This window comes from Panthera pardus, unplaced genomic scaffold, assembly GCF_024362965.1.
Source record: "Panthera pardus isolate Hobbes unplaced genomic scaffold, ASM2436296v1 HiC_scaffold_2, whole genome shotgun sequence".
Classification (NCBI taxonomy): Eukaryota; Metazoa; Chordata; class Mammalia; order Carnivora; family Felidae; genus Panthera; species Panthera pardus.
In genome coordinates, this window is record NW_026526765.1 from 73,679,635 (window position 1) to 73,695,761 (window position 16,127).

At 35.7% G+C, this 16,127-nt stretch overlaps 1 pseudogene; it reads right to left on the minus strand.

Annotated features, from left to right (window-relative positions):
• LOC109267413 (40S ribosomal protein SA-like) overlaps positions 1-14,813 on the minus strand; it is a 30,162-nt pseudogene extending 15,349 nt beyond the window's left edge.
• Between the last annotated feature and the right edge of the window lie 1,314 nt (positions 14,814-16,127).

A 16,127-nucleotide genomic window follows, 5' to 3' on the forward strand; every position in this document is an offset into this window, starting at 1 on the left:
TCATGATCTCACGGTCAGTGAGTTCGAGCCCCGCGTCGGGCTCTGTGCTGACAGCTCAGAGCCTGGAGCCCGTTTCGGATTCTGTGTCTCCCTCTCTCTCTCTGCCCCTCCCCTGTTCATGCTCTGTCTCTCTCTGTCTTAAAAATAAATAAACGTTAAAAAAATTTTAAAAATATGTATTTCCAAAAGCCAGAACACTGGGTGCCTGGATGGCTCTGTCGGTTAAGTGTCCAACTATTGGTTTCAGGTCAGGTCATGATCTCACAGTTTGTGAGTTCAAGCCCACATCAGGCTCTGTGCTGACAGTGCAGGGCTTGCTTGGGATTCTCTCTCTTCCTCTCTCTCCCTCTCTCTCTCTCTCCCCTTACCCCACTCACTGTCTCTGCCTCTCTCTCAAAAATAAAGAAATAAACTAAAAAAAAATTTTTATAAATGCCCAAAAGCCAGAACAGACACATTACCAAAGAGGACATATAGATGGAAAATTAACATATTAAAAGATGCTCAACATCATTTTGTCAATAGGCAAATGCAAATTAAAACAACACTGAAATGCTACTTATTAGAATGGGCAAAATCCAGAACACTCACAACTCCAAATGGTAACAAGAATGTGGTAAAGATGTAGAGTAATAGGAACTCTCCTTCATTATCAGTGGGAATGGAAATGGCATAGATATGGCACTTTGGCACTTTGGAAGATGGCTTGGTGGTTTCTTACAAAACTAGCCATACTCTTACCATATGATCCAGCAATTATATTCCTTGGTGTTTATCAAAGGAGTTCAAAGCTAATGTCCATCCAAAACCTGCACTAAGATATATAGCAGTGTTATATATAATGCCAAAACTTGGAATCACTGAAGATGTCCTTCAGTAGGTGAATGGATACATAAACTGTGGTACCTCCAGACAATGGAATATTATTCAATGCTAAAAAGAGATGAGCTATCAAGACAGGAAAAGACATAAGAGAAACTTAAATGCATATTACAAAGTGAAACAAGCCAATCTGAAAGGACTACATATTGTGGTGATTTTAACAATATGGCACGCTAGAAAAGGCAAAATTGGAAATCAGAAACTATTAGTGGGGTGGCAATCAATAGGTGTAACAATTTTTAGGGCATCAAAAATACCTTGTATGATACTATGATGATGGATACATGACATTATACATTTTTGCAAATCTACAGAAGAGAAAACCCCAAGAGTGGACCCTAATGTAAACTTTGGATGATTATGATGTGTTAATGTTGGTTTATCAGTTATAACAAATGTACCACTCTAGCGGAAGATGTTGACAATGAAGGAGGCAATGCACGTGTTGGGGCCAGGGTATGTAGGAAATCTCTGTATTTTCCTCTCAATTTTTCTGTAAAACTAAAACTGCTTTAAAAAATAGTCTAAAAAATTTTCCATTAGGGTCTTCAAAGCTTTTGCTGAGACTTTTCAATCATTTGTTTGTTTCAAATGTTTTGTAATTGCTTCTTGAAGCATTTTATCATTATGAGTTAAAATCCTTGTCAGATAATTCTATAATCTGTGCCATTTCAATTTTGGCATATGCCGCCTTTTTTTTTATTCACCTTGAGCTTTTCCTGATTTTTTGCAACAGAGAAAAGGGGGCGACACCAATTATTTACTTACAAATGGGATTGTAAGTCTAGCTTTCCCACTCAGCTTCTGTTGATACCTAGTGGGGAGGTTTTCCTGCTTTCTCAGGGCATGAGTGGGAGTAATGGCTACCCAATAAGGTCTTCATTTACAGCACATTGGCTGAGAAGGTGATTCCTACTTGGGTCTGTGGGAGTGCTTTCCTTATAATAGGAAATGATCAAAGTCCTGACTCTCCCCTAGGTCCCTCTGATGCCATCTCAACATAGATGGAAAGGGAGCTTCATCTCTGGGTAGGAGTGGAAATTCAGGCTTTCTGTATGGTCACTGATAGGGGTGGGTAGGTTGTGGCTCAGTACCGCAGGACAGTGATGAAGGTACCTACTCAATATCGTGTCTTGTTTGACACCTCATCAGCAGGGGTTGGTGTGGAATTAGGTCTCCTGATTACAAGCTGGTGCAACTGAAGTCTAGACAGCTGTCAGTGGTAGAGATTTGACAGCATTTTTTCTGTGGTTTTTCTTTCCTGTGGAGTAGTATGGTCATTGTTTAAAAGATTGCTGTCTTGCCAGCTGTCCCTTTTCTGGTCTGTTGTCTTAAGGGAGTAAGTTTTTTAAGGCCTTTTTTGGTCTGTATCTGTTGGTGTTTCCAGGTTGCCAGCCTCTCCAGGCTTTGTCTGTATATATAAAGCAAAAAGAAAACCGGGGAAATTCACCTTTCATTGAGCCCTGAGGGCCCAAGCTTGTTTGCATTCTTGCTACCTTTCAGAGTATTATTTTTGTAACATTTATGTTTAGATGATCAATTTCCCACTGGGAGGGTGGAACAGGAAGAAGTACATATATTCTACCTCTTTGGAGTTCTAGGCTTATTGAAGCTTTTTATATATGAAAATGGTATGATTAGGCTTACACTTTAAAGAGAAGAATCTTCTGTGGGGACATAGTTACAAGGTACAGAAACACAAGGCAAGAAATGATGTAAAGAAGAACGGAGACACTGGCTGTACCATTAGAAGAGGGAACACAAATACAAAAATAAAGAAACGAAGAGGCTAAGATTGTAGTTGTTTGTGATGAGTTGTTTGATAGAAAACATCACCCAGTAAACGTTTAAAATGTATAATATTCATGATACCTCTAGAAACTTATTCCCCATACATTAAACACTCTATGGTTCTGAAGACTTTTTTTTCATTTACAGAACTCTAATTGATATTTTAATATATAAAGAAAGAACGACATTCTGAAACATGGGGAATTATAAGGAAAAATATGCTTTAATCAAGGGCAAGAAAGTGCATGGTAGAGCAGAATAACATATTTATAGTAGCTACATTCCTTACTACATACAATGACTTACTGGAGAGTAAGGTTATATAATAAGAAACATCAGAAATTTTATAATCCTATGTTTGAATACTAGAAAACACTAAAAACAAGATTCTAGTGAAAATGATTCTTCAAATTAACACTTTAAATGGTAAAAATAACTCCTTCTATTAAGAATAAAATATATCAAAAAGAAAAGAATCAGATTAAAAATTAAATTTTTAAAGCAAATCATTAAAGACTGGTAGTAAATATGTTAAGCTTATATATGCATATATTGGGAATATGTATGTGCATACACTCACACATATATGCACACACATACACATGTATACATACAAACACACAAATGCAAACTAGTTTTAAAATATCAGAACCTTTCATCTTTATTTTTTAAATATGTTTGTAATACAGGTTTTGATTTTTAAAAGGATAGCAATGGTTTCACATCTGGAAAAAAATAAATTCATTAGGAAATCTGAAGTTAAAATGACTTCAATGAATACAAAATCTCAAAACTATGTGTTCAATATTGCTGATGAAACTTCACAACCTGACTTTTATTATATATTTAGCACTTTGACAAGTTTTTTCAGGTCCTAAATATCCTTATAAATTTTACGAACAAAATTTAATACAGCAGTCATATAAAGCCAAGCGATTGTGTATCTATCTTTCTTCTCAGAAACACTATCATTTTGACTTTATAAGATGTTCATCATGATAATATAATGATATAAATAGCTAATATTTACTGACACTTAACCCTGAAGCAGGCATTATAATAAATGCTTTATGTGCAATCTCATTATAGTTAATAGATTCATCTGGGTAGTTGTTCAAAATTATACCAAGTAAGGAGCAAGAGCAATATTCAAACTCAAAACTCCTCTATAGGATGTGTACTTAATCCCCATTACATTATCCTGAATTTGTATGTAATTACATTTTCTTTTACAATGAAAGCTGGTGCAGCCACTCTGGAAAACAGTATGGAGGTTCCTCAAAAAACTAAAAATAGAACTACCCTATGACCCAGCAATTGCACTACTAGGCATTTATCCATGGGATACAGGTGTGCTGTTTCGAAGGGACACATGCACCCCCGTGTTTATAGCAGCACTACCAACAATAGCCAAAGTATGGGAATACCCCAAATGTCCACTGATGGATGAATGGATAAAGAAGATGTGGTATATATATATATATATATATATATATATATATATATATATATATATACAATGGAGTATTAATCAGCAGTCAAAAAGAATGAAATCTTACCATTTGCAACTACATGGATGGAACTGGAGGGTATTATGCTAAGTGAAATTAGTCAGTCAGAGAAAGACAAAAATCATATGACTTCACTCATATGAGGACTTTAAGAGACAAAACAGATGAACATAAGGGAAGGGAAACAAAAATAATATAAAAACAGGGAGGGGGACAAAACAGAAAAGACTCATATATATGGAGAACAAACTGAGGGTTACTGGAGGGGTTGTGGGAGGGGGATGGGCTAAATGGGTAAGGGGCATTAAGGAATCTACTCCTGAAATCATTGTTTCACTATATGCTAACTAATTTGGATGTAAATTTTTTTAATAAAAAAATTAAATTAAAATCTTTGTGGGTAAGGGGAGAGTAAACAAAATATGTTACCCAAAATAATTGTACCAATGTGAAATTTTTGACATCTAAAAAAGATAAAATTACCATAAGCGTAAGGAAAAAATCCTTTAGCTTGCAATTGAAAAAAATAATACTTTAGCTAATAGTTGGACAAAAAGTAATCTGTTGTTCCAGATATAAACAACATACCATTTATCTTTAGAAGGCCAAGGAAAATTTACAAATACCTCAACCATAATATATTTACTAAGATCTATTAGTATCTTTATAGATTTTGCTGAGCCTGTGGAGGACATCAGTTACTACCCTATTTTTACCACCCCTTTAAGCCACTCACAGAGATTACATTCTAAAAAGATTAAGGGGCACATGGGTGGTCCAGTGGGTTAAGTGTCTAACTCTTGATTTCAGCTCAGGTTATGATCTCATGGTTGTGAGATCCAGCCCCACATCAGGCTCTGCACTGAGGAGGGAGCCTGCTTGGGATTTTCTCTCTCCTTCTCTCTCTGCCCCTCCCTACTCACACTCTCTCAAAATAAATAAACATTAAAAAAAACCCCAGAAAATAAAAAAAATAAAAATATTGAAAGACTCTCTAATACAACATAACAATTCTTATTTTTAAAACTAGTAGTTAGCACATAGTAGGTTTTTCAGTCCTCAATTTTGATTACTTGAATAGCACAACGTCAGGCTCAGCCTCATGTGTAGCACCTGCAGGTTTGCTCAGTTGACTTTGAACTGTGGATCCCGGAACATACAACTGAGATTTATCATAGATAAAGGATGTTTACCAATAGAGAATGAAATGATCAAGCTTTTTCCACAAGGAAGGATAAAACAAGTTGTACTTTTAACAGTTTTCATATATAACCTCAAATCCTGTTTATCCTTTTACCTGTAGCTGATTTCACAATCAATTTTAATTCTAAAGGTCAAATGAAGAATAAAAAGGAGAATATATTTTATATTTTGAACATCAATTCTGAAAAGCAACTCTGCACCAGCTTTCAAAACTTTGCTTAAGAATTAGTTGAGTAGCATTCTGACAGCTACCAAGCCACTCTCATGGACAGTGGTCTCTGCAGCCCATCAGGCTGGTAAGAGTCACCAGGTGCTAGGTCGGGCAGGCACACAGGGATCATGCATGCAGGTGTGCATAGGGCTCATGGACATATCAGCTGCTGCATCAACTGCAACATAAAAGGCCCCACATGGAGGGCTATGTAATCACCCTGATGGAATCTGAGCAAGTGGCTTGGAGGCTGTGCTGAGCCTACAGCATCCTAGATGTCTGAGTTGATGACCACTTGGTCCATATGCATGATTTGCAACTATTAAAAAAGTGTATATACTGTATTTCAAAAATAAAAAAAAAATTATTTGAGTAAAATAAACACCTATATTCTGAAATAATATTTCCCAGAATGGGCAGTACACTTTTAAGCATTATTTCATGTGTATTGACTTCCTATTTGGCAGTCAATAAATTGACAAAGAGAAAGATGTTAAATACAACTTACTCAAGTAGTCCCAAATATGTGTATTGAGCAAAAGTACTTAAAACTGTATAAATTCCAGTTCTTTGCAAAGTCATTCAACACACACACACACACACACACACACACACACACCCCTAGACTGCTACACTTGAAGCAGTACCTGAACTAACACTGAAAACAAATAATTTTCTACATAGTACACTTTTGTGGATTTTGACAGCAGACAAGGAAAATAAATGTTTCATCCCCAAACCCTCCAGCTTTAAGTCAATGTTGTACCTTCTTGTTTTCCCCCACCTTTAATGCTTTCTAACATCCCAGAGGTGAAAGATGAAGGGTTATCTGTAACCTCAGGTCCTATCACTTTGAAGTGGAGTGATTGCAAACTCTCAAAATCAGGAAAATTGAACATTTTAAATGTGAGCTTTCAGCTTCATTCCTGAGTTTTTGATCCTATACAGTTAACTTTGTATGATATTGGGGATAAGTAAGCTACTAATGTCACTGGAGGTGTAATGATGTTAAGCAGACATCACATCACAGTCACAGATGTCAGGATAAAATTAGCTTATTCTATCAGAAGACATTAAACCTCAATTTTCATAAATAGAATACATGGATGGCACTGATTAAAGCAAAACAATAATTACAGTTAAAGGAAAGAAAACTATAGCTTCACAGAGTCACAGCCAATGTTTTTCTAAGCATTTTAGATGGAATCAAAGCCAATCCTAAAAACAATTGACTAAGCCTGCATAAAGATTGTTCTTTAGGCAAATTAATAAACACTGACTAAATCTTAGTAATGATAGTCCTGAAGCAAAATGCACATATATATGTATAATTTCCCATTATAGAGTATAGAATATATTAAAGGGAGACAAAAAGAACCATGATTGTCCATGAATGTATTTAGATAGTTGGATTCAAAGAATTCTTTTTAATCATTACCTAGGAGATTATATTTGGAAAGAAAAAGTTAGTCTCACTAAAGATATATTCCTCAATTAGATTCTGTGGTAAGGAGAATGCTAGATGACCCTGAAGGTTCAAATGCACCAGTATACATGTCTCTACAAACTCTCCCTCTGACTATTGGAAGAACTCCTGAATATGATGTGATATAAAGCTAGGTATTTTACATGACAAAATATTTTCAGATGTAATTAAATCCCTTAATCAGTTGTGTTTGACTTAATTAAAGGGGAGGTTACCATAAGAGGACTTGATCTAATCAGGTAAAAGAAAGACTAGAGCCTTCATGGAGGTCAGATATGTTCTCCTGCTGGCTGCTTTGAAAACATGAACCAAAAAGTCAAAGTGTCAAGGCAGAGCAAAGGGCAAAGAACTGAACCTAGTGTTAGTCTCCAACAGCTAGCAAGAAAAGGGGACCTAAGGGGGACTTGGGTGGCTCAGTCAGTTGAGTGTCTGACTTTGGTTCAGGTCTTCATCTCACAGCTTGTGAGTTCAAGTTCCCTCTGTACTTACATCTCAGAGCCTGGAGCCTGTTTCGGATTCTGTGTCTCCATCTCTCTCTGCCCCTCTCCTGCTGGCACTCTGTCTTTCTTTCTCTCAAAAATAAATAAACATTAAAAAAGAAAAAAAAAAGAAGGAAAATGGGACCTTAATCACATGGCCGCAAGGAACTGAACTCTACTAAAAACCATAGGCTTTGGAAGAGGGCCTCAAGCAGCAGAAAGGAACACAACATGGAAACCATTTTGATTTCTTCCTTGTGAGAGACCCTGAGAGGAGAATCCAATGAAGACATGCCCAGATCCCTGACACATGGAAACTGTGAGACCATACATGTATGTTGTTTTACGTGGTTTAGTTTTTGGTAACTTGTTACATAGTCATAGAAAGTGACTCTTAACCTCAGAGTAAATTCTAGTTCCTACCAAGAGAACCAACATAAGCTTTATCTATTTTTATTATAATCACATATTGCTTAATTCAAGTCAAATCACATTTTTCCAAAAAAAAAATTATATATTTTTTGTCAAGAATATATTTCACACACAAATACCCCATATATTCCTCAGGGACTATATTTTCTTCATTTAGACATAGGTATAATTTGAAAGAATTAAGTTCTAGTTTTTACTCTCAAGCAGGCCCAAACTATTCATATTTCACTGATTAAAGTATGTTTAATTGTGGAACCTTAAATTAACACTCAGAATTAAAACCATAAATGCCTTATGATGCATGTGGCTGCAAAACTTATAGAGCATATTGATCCAATACATAGAGTTGCAGAAATATGTAATCATGTACAAGTATAGCTATTTGAGGAAGAAATTAATTGCTGAGGTAAGTTTTAGTTTGCTGTGTTTTGTAATGACACACAAAATAAGTAGTATTTTTAGTAAAAAGCAAAATATATTGTTATCTTTAATATTCATCACATTTGCTTGTAAAGGTTATTTGGCCAACAGTCATGAATGTACCAACTATTCACAAAGCATTCTCCAATGTGCTCCCAGGGATGCCTAGATTGCTATCTGCTCACAGAGGACTTAGACTTAAGACTCTTAGTTGATGCTAATGTTTTCCCTTCTCAGAAATAGTTAACTCCTGATTCAAAATGTTTATCAGTAAGGATAGATAATTAGAATAATTCTATAACATGGATTTTTATCTGTTTTTACATTGTGGGAAATCATAACACTTCAAGCAAAGTAACCATTCTTCATATGCTGTCACTCTGTACGACTAGAAAAGGATATGATGGACTATTCCGGACCCCCTGCTAATAAATCTTCCCAAATAACTTTAACAACTTATTAAATGATTGCAATGGGTAAGCCTGCTGTGCAGTATCTTGCATTTCTTATAGAACACCTAAAAGATTTTAACCCTAAATGCAAAGGCTAAAGCTTAGCAACTTACTCTGAGGTCACAGCCAATGGAAGCCAAGCAGAGATGCTAACCATCTATCTCATTCCGGAGCCACTTTTCTTTCCCAATTCAAATGACTCTCCATCTTGTCTATATCTATCCTATCACTAGCCACCAAATAAATTTGTTTCCCCTCCTTGACTTCCTCAAAGAGCATCCTAAGCTTCATTGCTCTGAATCACCCAATTCTGAAGCCACAGTAAACAAGGAGAAAAAACAAGATGGAGAATATTAAAAAGGATCATGTTCTCCTTTTATAGGCTTCCATTCTGAGGCTGGTAAAATGACTGAATACAGAGGCAACTTAGAGTTTGTATTCGTCTATGGGACTAAACAATCTTATTTCTGAATCACTGAAATTAAAGGGGATTTTTGGACGGTTGATATAATATGCAGTAAAATCACCATCCTGCTAGAATTTTCATCTGGGTCAGGGAAATTTACACTGAATGAATAAAATTTAAGGGGGGAGTGGAAGATAAGTTGTGCTTGCTCCCAGCTAAAGTTGGAGCATTTTCTTACCCCTATTTGCTTTAATACTGCTCTCATTCAAATAGATTTAGCTTTTATAATTAACTATTTTGGTGACAGAAAAATCAATGCAAACTGGCTTACAACAATGGAATATACTGACTCATAAGCACAAACCCCAGTGATGGCACTGGCTTGTGCTATCTTTCTACATTCTTCAATGGGTTAACTTCATTCTGTGGCCGTGCATATTGGCAAGATATGTGGATACAATAGACAGCTCCTTGTTAAAGTCCAGTGGAAAGGAGATCTTTTCTGAAGTGATCTGAAAAGCCTGGAGAGTCACTCTGATCAGAGTAGCTTGGATTATGTGCTCACCCTAATTGAATTATGTGGCCAGGAATTGTTACCCAAGGATGGGTGTAGGCTTGGTTCATAGGCCCCTTACTTATTGCTAGAGTGAAGCCTGTTTCAGGCCACATAGACTGGGATTAGGGGAAGGATAGAACTGCAAATAAGAGCCAGGGCTGTCACAAGAAGAAAGAGTGGATATTGGGCAAGCAAGTAACCATCTACTGAGAATATTCTTTGTAAAAGTTCTATTCCAGGAGGATTTATTTATTTCTGAATATTCCAAGCATTGTACCAGATTTTAAGAACCAGATCCATTTAATTTAAGCCTTTTTTTCCACAAACTGCAGTCTTCATACTTTTATACATTAGCTTTTTACATCTCTGACTTTTATCCCCATCTGCAGGTGTTCAGCCCTGAGTTAAAATAAGAATCGTTCAGAGCCTGTGTTCCAGAAGCTTGATGACAGTCTTTCTCTCTTGTCCCATTGTCAAAGATGGGTTCAAGTGCTGCTCAAAATGTTTAAGAAGAAGATGAAATGTCTAAATCAGCCAAATGAATAGCCAAGTGTGATTTTCAGTCTGTAGCTTTTACTTGATGCTAAGTTATTGAAATTTTCTCAGAAAGACTCCAGAACTACAATTTTTCTAGAATTTCTTTGTCAGAACCCTTGTTGAGTTTGAAAAGCTGCACTGCAATGATGAAGCCATATAATGGACTTCAATTCCATAGCCATTTGCTCCCACTTGCACATTTAAATGTGTAGCAGAAATCCAAATGTTTAGCTTAATTGCCCTACTATGAAATACAGAGATTTATGAAAAGATGCTAACAGCCTGTCCCTGTGCCATCATTGAAAAGGCTCACTGGGTATTCAATAATAGGAAAGAAAAAAAGCATAAGTATAAAGAGGCAAAAATTACATTTAAATCAACATGGCAAAAGGTTTCCATGGTACAAAGAAAAATTAAATCAAACAGTGGGGTTCTTTTCAATTGAGGCCTTTAAGGAAACGGGCAAGATGTAATGTTCTTTATTTGTCAGACAAGTGACACAGTTAATCAGTGCTAATTGCCCAGGATTGGACTCTCAGTTATGTCAGTTAATTAAAGTACATTCTCATATGTACTGACCAAACCCCTGTATGTGGTGGGTAGACAGAGAAATGAAAGGCATAGATAGTGGGTCCCTCTGTCACTTGGAAAAAGAAATCAATACTGATTTAGTTGTAGCAGAATTGAGCTATTTTGTCTGCAGTCTTTTTATCTGCAAGGCCCCCTGGCCATCAGTGTGGGAAAACATTCATGGAACGAATGCATTTAGCAGGAGTAATCATCATCATCGTGAAGTGCTTATCAGAAATGAAGACAAAATGCAATTAGGCTAGATTTACAGTTGGACCAATAATTACCACTCAGATGTTTCAGCTGAATGGAAAATACATGATTCCAAACCATGACATTTGTGTTCGATGGCTTTCTCCTCCTTTCTCTTGTGATCTCTAACCCTCCTCCATTTTCTTTTCTTCTTTATTTTTTCACTTATAAAATATGTCAGTCATGATGTAGCACAGCTGAATAATTGTCATAGAGTCAAATGCTTGCAGGTGGTTAATGGAAACAGAAAATTAAATGAACAGCAGTAAAGAAACTCATACAAAATTAAAGAACTCTATTGCAAATTTAAAGGGTCATTTGGTTTCATCAAAAGTCAAATAATATGAATATGTTATCCTCTGCATGAAAGAGACTATGTTAAATTGTTTTGAGAGCTGAAAAATGAGCAATCAATGGTGTGCTAATGAAATTTGTGAAAAAATCATGCACTATTGAAATATGCTGTAAATTGTCATTTAGTCCCTGCAGATGAAGGCCTACTTTGAGGGATCAATTTTTTTTTCTTGAACTTATTGTTTACCTAAATTATTGAATTGAAGATATGACTTAAAAGAAGTTAAGACTGTTACTAAAAAGAAATGAGAGTAGGATTAAACTAAGCAGACCTTTATATCTTTCTTAGATGCACAAAAACAAAACAAAACAAAACAAAAAATAAAATAAATCCACCAAACTAGTTACTCCTTCAAAAATGTCTTGTCTGAGACCTTTTCTCCTTATGTGACAGAAACCCAGCAATTCATAACACATTCACGATATGTCCAAAGAACTGAATCAATGGCCCCATTGACCTGCAAGGACTTAAGATGGTTTAGATCAACTAAGCTCTCATCTGCCTGGCAGTTTTGAAATATATAATTGATAAAACTTTTGTGAAAAGAAAAGCTGTCTTTCTGGTGAAGAATTAGATATGATGTTGTATGGTGTCATTTAGAAGTGGATTTCAGTTACAGATTCTTCAAGAATAGATTTCAAGATTACAAAGCATTACATTCTTTATTCACTCCTTTTTATTTTTCATTATGCTCTTCATTCTCTGGGAAACCCAGAAGTCAATATGAAATGTCTTTTGTCCATCATAGAAATGATTTTCTTCTTTGCTGGTTGCTCATATCAAAGGGAAAGAAAAATGAAGACATATAATTGAGACTTCATTGAAAATAACTCAGACATTTGTGACATTGCCTTGAATGGCTATCTCGTAGCTGAATATTTTTAACGACTAACAAAATCTTAGAGGGTGTTTGAAAGTGAATCAGTTTTTCACATAAAAAAAACAAGACTTAAAAATAAATATTCTTAAAAGAACAGCTTTAGAAAGGTTGAAATAAAGCATGTTTTTTAAACAATATAAATCCCTTAAGATGATTCATAGCCTTTTCAAATGCAAAACAAAATGTATCTTATCTTGTGCTAATAAGAAATAATATAAACACACAGTTATTTTCTTTTTCAATTATCCTTGTTGATTTAAACCATTAAAAGTATCTTTGATAGTGTTTTTCCCCTCTGTCAAACTTATGAGTTGTCAGTGGATTATATATATAAAAGTGATGCACAGGTGAAAATATTGATTCAACCTTTGTTCTGAATGAGTATCAAATACTTTTATTTTAATAATACCTAGCAAAGGTAAAGTTTAGTTGCTTGTTATTTCATGTAAAGTAAGATAAAAACCAAAATACCTCAACGAATCTGACTAGTTTGCATGAAAAATATAATGAAATGCCCAATTTTTTGAGTTAAAGCATTTTTTCTTTATATTTTTCAAACATTACTTCAATTTTAAAATTGTTCTGCCCTTTTTCTTTTTTTTAAATGTTTTATTTATTTATTTATTTATTTATTTATTTATTTATTTTGAGACAGAGACAGAGTGCAAGTGGAGGAGGGGCAGAGAGAGAGAGAGGGAGACACAGAATCAGAAGCAGGCTCCAGGCTCTGAGCTGTCAGCGCAGAGTTCGATATGGAGCTCCTAGCCATGAACCAAACCGTGAGATTATGACCTGAGCTGAAGTCAGATGCTTAACTTGACTGAGCCACCCAGGCACCCCTGAAAGTTTTCTGCCCTTTTTCTAACTGAAGCCCTTTAAAGCCCCCATGTTTATATAACAGTAATATTGTTGTCATTTAAATCCAGCCATCTAAATACTAAATGTAGAAACATTACAATTTTCAAAATGGTACTCTTTGAAGACTCACTACTACGAAAAAATGACAGATGAAATTCATAGCAGGGACATTGCCATTATTCCCACTTAACATCATCACTTTTCTGCTGTCACAGACTAGAAGTCTGGAGTTCTCTCTTGTCCAGCAAGAGACCAGACACAGAATTGAATACAAGAGAGGCTATGTCCAGGTGGAGACAAGAGCTCCGAACAGGGGTTTCTTCTCTGTATTTATCGAGCTCACAAGATATTACCCACATGATGAATGTGAAGAAAATAAGATCTTACACAGATGAACATGGAGAAAACAATCAGACTGTAATCATTAACTTGTGTGTGTAGGAAGCAAATGGTCTGAGGGGCATGTGGTGTTTGTGATCAAGGTACGTTGGCACCAGACAGAAAGTAATTTCCTGTAGGTGATATAACCAGTTACTCGTGATCCCATTAAAATATCTGGCTAGCTAACCTCAGGCGCTTTGCTTCCTGGTGGCGGCTTTCGGCCCTAAGCTTTTTTCTAATCCATTTATGTAAAGTGGAACCATTTTCCCACATTCTGCCTTTCTTTTAAATTAAAATTTTAACTTTTTTTTTTACCTTTCAAATAAAATGTAGGAAATTTTTATGCCAGAGGCAAACATCTTTATTTTCATGTATTACATTGAAATTTTTATATATATCCCAGCCCCACTAAAGACCTGTATTCAAGATTTCTGTTCAGTACAAAGTACATTTCATACAGATAGAATACAGTGTATAGATGAGTCTGAAACATTATATATCTTGATAAATACATTCCCTTTTGATAATTCTATTCCGTTAAATTAATACATATCAAGGCTAGAAGTTTGAGTGGAAAATATAAAACATCTATACTAGTATTAAGAGTGCCTGAGTTCAGGATGTCACTAGAGGCTAGGAAAGATGTTTTCTCAGCAGTCTGAGGTTCTGTGGATGAGACTAGTCTAACAAATATGAAATAAATACAAAAATAAGTTTAAGTTCATTGTAATTTTCTAGAGCTGTCAAGGTAAAAAAAAATTAAGGAAAACCAGAGTGGAAAGTGTTAACCCTGCTCAGGTCTACCTTCAGAAATAGGGCGCTCATTATCCCAGCAACCAAGAATGTTTGCCACTGACAGCCCAGAGCTGAGTTCCTCTCCTGGAACTACACCTCACCTACTGCTACTGCCTTGAAAACTTGCTTGCCTTCACTTCATTCTGCATCTGGTGATTTATGTCAGTACAAAGGTTGCACCCTTGCCTCAATTCCACACATGTCTAAAAGGCCACTCTTTTCAACGCTCCCCATGGGATCAGATAAAACCATTGTTATTACCTCCTTAATTTGTGCAGTACTGCTTCCCTTATATCATCGTCATTGTGGGTTTCTTCAGAGCAAGCCTCAAGAAACTTTTGCACACAGATCTTCATCTCGGAATTGGGTTTCCAGTAACACAAAGAGAGAGAGAGACCTTCATTTGTCCTTGAGTGACAGAAAGCATTTGGCTAATTAGAGAGATGAAGGGAAAGCATCATAGCCTGGTGTGGTATGGAACACACAAACTGTGGTGAAAAGTGCAAATGACTCACTATGATCCTAAGATGGTGAAGAGCCCCTGGTCTGACGATCTGAGAGATTTTCAGGGAATTACTTAAAATGAGAAGGGAGAAGATAGGTGTTGGTAGAATGTGAAAGATATTAAACGTCATGTAAAGGATTTGGATTTTATTGAGTAGATGTTTGCAAGTCACTCTAAGACTAGAGTTAAAGTGCAATGCTTAAGGAAGCTTGGTTAAGGCAGGATATGCAGGATGGAATAGAATCAGGAATGGCAGCACAAGTCCATGTTTTAGAGAGTAAAAGCCTGCAGAGGGACAACAGAAAGAATAAACAAATTTCTCTTTCCACTTTCTGTCTCTGTCTCTGTCTCTGTCTCTGTCTCTCTCTCTCTCTCTCTGTGTGTGTGTGTGTGTGTGTGTGTGTGTGTTGTGTTGAAAAAGAGAAAAAAAAATCTGACATATACTTTCTAAGGAAACCCTGGAAGGAATGAATAGGTCTTTTGATGAATCCTTTTACGAACTGTTACTTCCAAATCTACCATCAGAGAGAAATAACCTGGTATATTTTTCCTTCCATTATGTATTTCCTATTTCTATTTTGTAGAGATACTCATGAAAACTAAAACAAACATGTGAAGGAAGCCAGAAGAAGAAGGGGGATAATCAAAGGATCTGGATAATGGTACATAAACTAAATAATTGCCTTCTGGCATAACTGAAAATTGTTTTTCTTTAACTCAGCCTGCACTCTGTGTTCAAATCATCTCCCTAGGATACAAGGTGAATGATAAAAGACCTGAAGGAAATAGTCAAATTTCCTAAAATTTAATTACATTTTTGTCAACCTTGGATAAGGCACTAGGTGCTCATCACACACCTTATTGTCCAGGACCGTTTTCGATATTGTTCTTTCCCTTTCAGAGCACTTTGAATTTGTCTTTGAACATGACAACATCTATCATCCTTCAGTGAATTAGCAAGTGTATCAGTAGGTTATCATTAATATCCAAATAAAGATCCTAAATGCAAATTCCTGGCAGTCTTATCATTACTCTCAAGTACTCATGCTATTTCTATTATTTATTTCTAATTTTTTCACAATTAGGAAGATGTCCAAATTAGATTATCTTGCAATATCCTCTCATACACAGATGAAGAAACAATTAAGAAGGTAAATATTATTTC